Source organism: Dermacentor albipictus, chromosome 7 (assembly GCF_038994185.2).
Source record: "Dermacentor albipictus isolate Rhodes 1998 colony chromosome 7, USDA_Dalb.pri_finalv2, whole genome shotgun sequence".
In the NCBI taxonomy this organism is placed as follows: domain Eukaryota; kingdom Metazoa; phylum Arthropoda; class Arachnida; order Ixodida; family Ixodidae; genus Dermacentor; species Dermacentor albipictus.
The window spans coordinates 110,514,898-110,521,601 of record NC_091827.1 but is presented as its reverse complement, the minus strand read 5'-3'; the positions used below and the strand labels follow the sequence as shown (position 1 = coordinate 110,521,601).

The 6,704-nt window shown below is 40.1% G+C and overlaps 1 long non-coding RNA gene across 1 annotated transcript in view; it reads left to right on the top strand.

Moving 5' to 3' along the window:
* Positions 1-1,134: 1,134 nt before the first annotated feature.
* LOC135907318 (uncharacterized) overlaps positions 1,135-6,704 on the top strand; it is a 62,997-nt gene continuing 57,427 nt past the window's right edge. The window contains exons 1-2 of the long non-coding RNA XR_010565973.2: positions 1,135-1,235; positions 4,369-4,490. This is a non-coding gene — a long non-coding RNA (uncharacterized lncRNA). The remainder of the gene's footprint in view (positions 1,236-4,368; positions 4,491-6,704) is intronic.

Genomic DNA, 6,704 nt, shown 5'->3' with positions numbered 1-6,704 from the left:
GACACAGCTAAAAAGCTCCCCAAAGCCATTGCAGTGCATTTCAAACAAGGTCGGAACATTGATGACCTTAAACTCTACATCCTTCAGTCAAATTTTAGTTGGGAAGGAGAAATAAAATACAGAGAATCATAACTTATCTGTAAGTTCAAGACATTGCAAATTATAGGTATAAAAATTTAAGGGGACCTTTAGAATCTATTCGGTATGCTAAATTTCAGCCTATAGGCAACAATACTTAGTTTGGTTGCTTAGTCTCTTTTGTTCCCTTTCCTTCTTTTTTTCCTTTCATATATTTATTTATTCCATTTGAATGTTTTTTTATACAAATTGTTTTCCCAGGACCGGTTTCTGTCGCTCTTTCTATTATCTCATTCAGACACACGATAGCCCACGACCACCAGCAAAGCAGGTCAAAGAGGGGTGCTTGCCGTTGACAGGTGGCTGACAGACAGCCGTGTGAACGACATTGTGCACTGGACTCCTTTATTCTCAATTCTACACTTTCGCGGCTAACACACCTTCACTCGTTGGTGCTACCCTTTAGAAGGACCCTACCTATATATACTGTACCGAGTAAACCATTTGTCGCCTTGAAAAAGACAAGTCCACTTGCCAAAACGTTGGCTCCCACTTTCACCTTGTTCTTGTTTTGCTCATAGTCTTGAATTTCATTCTATCGCCTTCCACCTGTTTTTCTTGAATATTGCGTGCAGTATTTGCGCTATCAATGAAAAAAATAGTACTGGTGAGTTTTAAGTTGGTGCTACCCTTTAGAAGGACCCTACCTATATATACTGTACCGAGGAAACCATTTGTCGCCTTGAAAAAGACAAGTCCACTTGCCAAAACGTTGGCTCCCACTTTCACCTTGTTCTTGTTTTGCTCATAGTCTTGAATTTCATTCTATCGCCTTCCACCTGTTTTTCTTGAATATTGCGTGCAGTATTTGCGCTATCAATGAAAAAAATAGTAGTGGTGAGTTTTAAGTACGAGAGGCCCGATTTAAAAGAAAAGTCTGTATAACGACTCCCTTTGTACCATCAAAGAAGATTGATGAGCATAACTTTTGTGTTATTCCCAAAAAGGATACAAAGCTCAAAAGACACCATCCACATGCACGCTCTGTTCTGTATGCGCAGAATCACCTAAGGTTTAAGGCAGCATGGCTTCAACATTCTGTTTCTTAAGCTGCCTATTTCTGCTCGTGACCTTTTGTGTCCTCGCTCCAGCGACACGTAAGTAAGATGCGCAAGTTCACTCGATGTTAGGTTAGTGGGAAACTAATCACATGGCTAGCAGCCTCGAAAATGGAGCGAAAGGGCCACAGATATTTACATTACTGTGTGCGTGGGCAAATGTGGAGCCTTACTTGCCGAATGGTTTCTTTTTTGTGGCTCCTCGTCATCTCTCATTCTGCCGTTTCATTTCAGAAGACAATCTTCCCCGTTCTTGTCTATCAATGGCTTGATTAACACGCTTCATGTACTCTCTTTTGAAAGAGTGCGCGCAGACAGGAACGAGAAAACGGAAAAAGCTTATTTTTAAGAAATGGCGAGCTTCTCCTAAATGTAAAACTCTTTGCTATATCACTTCTTAGAAAATAATATTGGCGAAAATGAATAGCATAGTTATGGTGGTCGGCGCATCTACAATTTTATTTATGCTTCAATATTTATGGTAATTCATACTTAACTTAGAAGAGCGCATAAAGTAAGGAACGCCACAGAGAACCCACATTATCTGCGTCATCGTGCCGGTGCTTGTGCCTTGTTGCGCTGTTCGATATTCAATATGGTAAATCATCAGCCCAAATTCTGACGGCTTTCTTTATATAGCTGCGCATGTACAAGCTGACGAATATATCGTAGACATTACTTTTGTTTATGTGAATTTTTTATCGTGCCCTTCAGTGAAGAGACAGAAACGAAATATTAAAATTTAATGGTAACTTTATAGCTTTCATCCAGTAGCTCCGCATTTGTAGCTCCGCAATACAGGCGGCTTTCACATACACTGCTGTGTCATGATTTTTGATCATGGGTGTCATTTTTATTGCCAGGGGTCTACATTCAGAACTGCAAAAGATCTAATGCGGCCTATAGTACTTGATATCAAGATCATCACACCATATACTCATATTTTATATCTCCTTCCTTCCCCTCTGATTAGAGTATCATGCTGGAGGATATAACTTTAGACGAACCTCTCTGCGTTTTCTCAATAAAATCTCTCCTCTCTCTCACGTAGGAGAATGCGCTAGAGATTTGCACGAGTGAACGAGTGCATATTCAGGACGTTGAGATGTGAAACAGAAAATTCTCGTTGAAGACTTAGTAAAATTGTACGAAACAGTGATAGCTGTACAAATATGCCGCCGCAATAGTGGGAAAGTCCAAAGGTCATTTTGTGATGTGATGGTTGAGTATTGCACCATTTTATCTTTGTACGCTGGAACATATTACGCGAACTCATTCCTGAAGGTGCACCAGAAAATGAGGGTAGACAAACGAACAGTCACTAGAAACATTTCTCTAAATAGTGTACAGCACACTTCGATCTGGCATAGTTTCCCTATGCGGGATCGTTGGTAGCTGCACGGTGCCACCATTACGCTTACAATAAGATATAGATAACTGGAGGAATGATTTGGTATCGTTGTGGGGTTTATTCCAGGAAACCTGGACATGTGCAAGTCCTAGCGCTGCATATCACGCAAACGCCTTTTATTCAAGTTATTTGCATTAAGCAAATGGTAAAACCTTTCTTGCACACTCTAGTCAGCCTTCAATAGAGACAATTGGAAAAATAATTGTTTCGAATCTTGGAAGCAATGAAAATTTGTTTGGCCATTAAGACGGGCATGACAAATAATGCGCGATTTCGAAACACTTCAACGTTTCCCTGTGCAAAGAAATATTGTCTAGGTGATTATCGCTTCAATGGCATGCCACTTCTTGAGATATATGTGCGCATGAAATTATACAAACATGGGCACTGAGTTTGCATGATTTATTGTTCGTGCATGACTCGACAAGTGCGTGTCCATTGAATCGATAATGACGACCTAGCTAGCCTATTATAGCACCTGAGATAATATTTGAGCGTCCGCGTCAAAATGTGAATGCGTGGTTAGGGCAGTGTTCCACCTCCAAATACATCGCTGATATATTGTGCTGTGTGCGCTCCTATTTGCCAATTAGAAGCAGAGTTTAAAGTAATGCGACATATCTCCTTGACGGTATTCCTCCTCCGCCTAAATTAATTATTTGCCAATGCAATCTAATATGCAGAAATATTGAATAATGAAGTTCAATATTTATTACAACGTCAATCGCACATCATTCAGTCCAATATTTAAAGGAACAATATCAGTTACCTTATCCGTTTCATTCAAATATTATAGGCTGATAGGTGCGCTTGGACATTAATTTTTCCTTATTAGTGAGATATCAATAAATACCCTGGCCAGGTTTACCTCACGGTATTATCCAGTTATTTATTTGATTTCCGCAAATGAAGATAATGTTCAGTGCACGTGATGGTACTCTGAAATTCATACGGCAACATCATTGATATAAATAAAATTTTGTAACTTACCTTTTATGATGTGACTAAGCATTTCGTGCCACACAGAACGTTAGAAGAATTGCCATTACATAGATTAAGGCGAGCATAAAATATCGTAGAAAGTCAACTTACTTCTCTAATCGATGACATCGACAAGGTCTCTCCTAGGGTTTATTTATTTACGAAAGAGTTACACATGCAATGAAATTCCGCTTGTACGCCAGTAGGAAGCTCCGCAACAGTAGGTACCAAATATTACGCCTTCTGGTTATTTTTACAATGCGGCGACTGCATCATTATGGCATCCTGCTGGTAAAACGAAGTTATGGGTTGAATAATTGGTCTTGCAGGGGAATTGTGGCAGGATGACGTGAAAAAAAAAGCGGTGGTGTAGCTTCGTTTTACAAGTCAAGAACAAGGAATGGGTTCAGCCGCATATACTCACTATAGCGACTCTTTCTATTTGCATCCCTCTCAACGCACGCCTTCAGCGAAACGTAGATGCTTTTAAACGCTTCAATGGGCGAGATGAGAAACACAATCTGACAAGTTCCAGTTTTTCTAAAGAAACATCTGAATATTCAATATTAGATAAGCATAACTTGATTTCATCATGTTTTTTTTTGCTTCATTGTTTGTTTTCCGTTATGGTCGTGTTGATCACATCACAGTTGTAATGCTACATTGGCCAGAAAAGTGGTGTCTTTTTAGAAAATTTTTCTCATAATGTGCATTTGTTCAATATAGAAGTTCTCTATGCCAGAACAGTAATCGAATGGTGCCGTTCTTTCGACGTTCCAGCGACTGTGCCAAACCACCATGATTGGGAGGTTAAAATAGTTCTCATCGAGGACGGTATGAATCAACACCCCGGAACTAGCGTGCATTCGAAAGAAGCATACTACAAGGAGGTGTTTCTATCCGTAAGATCTTAACTGCATATTTTGTACTGTTCGGTGCTAAGTTGATAACCGCTAGCTTCTTTGAGGTAACGGCATCATGGTATTGTAACAATATATATATATATATATATATATATATATATATATATATATATATATATATATATATATATATATATATATACTGATTTATTTCCATTACCATTACGTTGATGGAACTATTCATCCTTATCTTTATCTTCCAAACGGTTAGAATTTATTTTTCCTAAATTTCCTGTTTGCTCTACACCGCTCACTGCAGACATTAAACCAGGCAGATAAACAATGTTAGTCATCTGCACAGCAATGCCACAAATAAGGATGAAGATGTATGAAGCACCCTGAGGGAATAACATTGATGGCAGGTTCATTCAGAGACATAGATTCGGGGGCTACACTTCAGAATTGTGTACCTCTTGTGCCACAGTGGCCCGTAAGTAATGTGGAGGATTGCAGAAGAAAGGACATACACCGAGGGACACATCGCGAAAGGTTATAGCAAAGAATATTAGGAATGTATATTATCTGTTTATCTGATTAACGGCATATTTTAGAAATACCTGTAAGCCCACATGATAGGTTGAGATTTTTGTTTTTTGTGGGAATATCTTTGGTTTCGCAGTTCAAATGTGGGGTTACTGATACTAATTTGTCGGGCACCATGAAATTCATAAAAGAAGAAACGCTTATTTTTACTTGAATTCGGAGTACATATATAGTTAATATGGAACCTTCACTTATAACCTTCAATCACAAACGTATTGACCGAGATAATTGTGATGTTCCGGCGAAGAAGAAGAAGACAGAAGAGACAAGAACAGGAGGAGGAAGAGAAGGAAGGGATCAAGATGGATACCTGTAAATAAATGAGTGTATTTTAACTCGTACTTTATATTTGGCGCAGCCGACAATGTGGCTTGAAGTGACGTTGGCAAGAAGAACAGATGGGCAGACGACCATGAAGACCTACCAGCTTGACGGCGAAGATCCAGTGCTTCTTCAGGAATCAGCGACTTCATCGGAACTGCTTCGCATCATCGCTGAGAAGAGTCAAATGAACGAAGCGGCCCTCGTTGAGAAAGGTGTGGTAAGAATCGATGCTTCTATGTCTGAATTTGAGGTTATGTTTCCGGGACATTCAAGGATAGATTCCAAGAACGAGACTGAGCACACGCATAACGCCTTGTTGCAAGCGCTGTTTCAGCAGCAGACCACGCAGTATAAGCAACAGCGACTGATTTTCGAAGCAGTTAGCGACTCACTAAGAGCACAGAAACCACATCAAGAGGAGTTCAAGCGGGATAGTTTCGATGGGGCGTCTAATTCCGCCAACTTGTGGCTCAGATTTTATGAATATGCATGTGCGCAAAACCACTGGACGTCATTGGACGACAAAGTGTGTAACATGCGCCGTTTTTTATCTGGCAATGCCAGAAAATGGTGGTACATGCGAATCGCAACTCAATGCCGTGATTCATGGCAGAAGTGGAAAGATAGTTTTCTTTCTGCTTTTGAGTGAAATCCGGTTGACAGATGGGACGACGCATTAGCTTTCAGACATAGAGAAGGGACAGTCATGGATTATTTTTTCGAGAAGAGACGTTTACTCTACATTGTCGACCATAATCTACCGGACTCTGCAATCCTTCCCCTGATAATTGAAGGCATGACTAACGAATCGCAAAGAGAGGTTTGTGTTCACCATCCAACCTCCACGGATGACTTACTTGCTTGCCTTAAGTATGTGTCCAGTGATTTTCTGATTCACGGTCCCATCAAGAGGCATAGCACTCTACCACTGAGCATTGACGCACATGGCGAAACGGTAGAATATTTTGATACCGAGTCTGACCAATGTGACACGATGGAAAATGTATACCTTCTGAAGTCAAATCTCCTATTTGTTAAAATGATGGTAAATGGAAAAAGTCTGGACTCCCTGGTTGATACTGGAGCATCTGTAAGCCTGGTAAATCAGGAAATCATCCAACCGAGCAAGGTGTATGAAGGAAGAATAGTTAGTGTTCAAAGCTATGATGGAAAAACTAGAAGGTTGCAACACTGGACAGAAGTAGAGGTTGAATTTGGTGGACATCACCTAATGTAGACGCCCTTGTCATGCAGGGTGTTGATTTCCTGTTTATTTTATCTAGGCCTGATATGAAGCGATTGAAGATGAATATTTCTTGGAGAGAC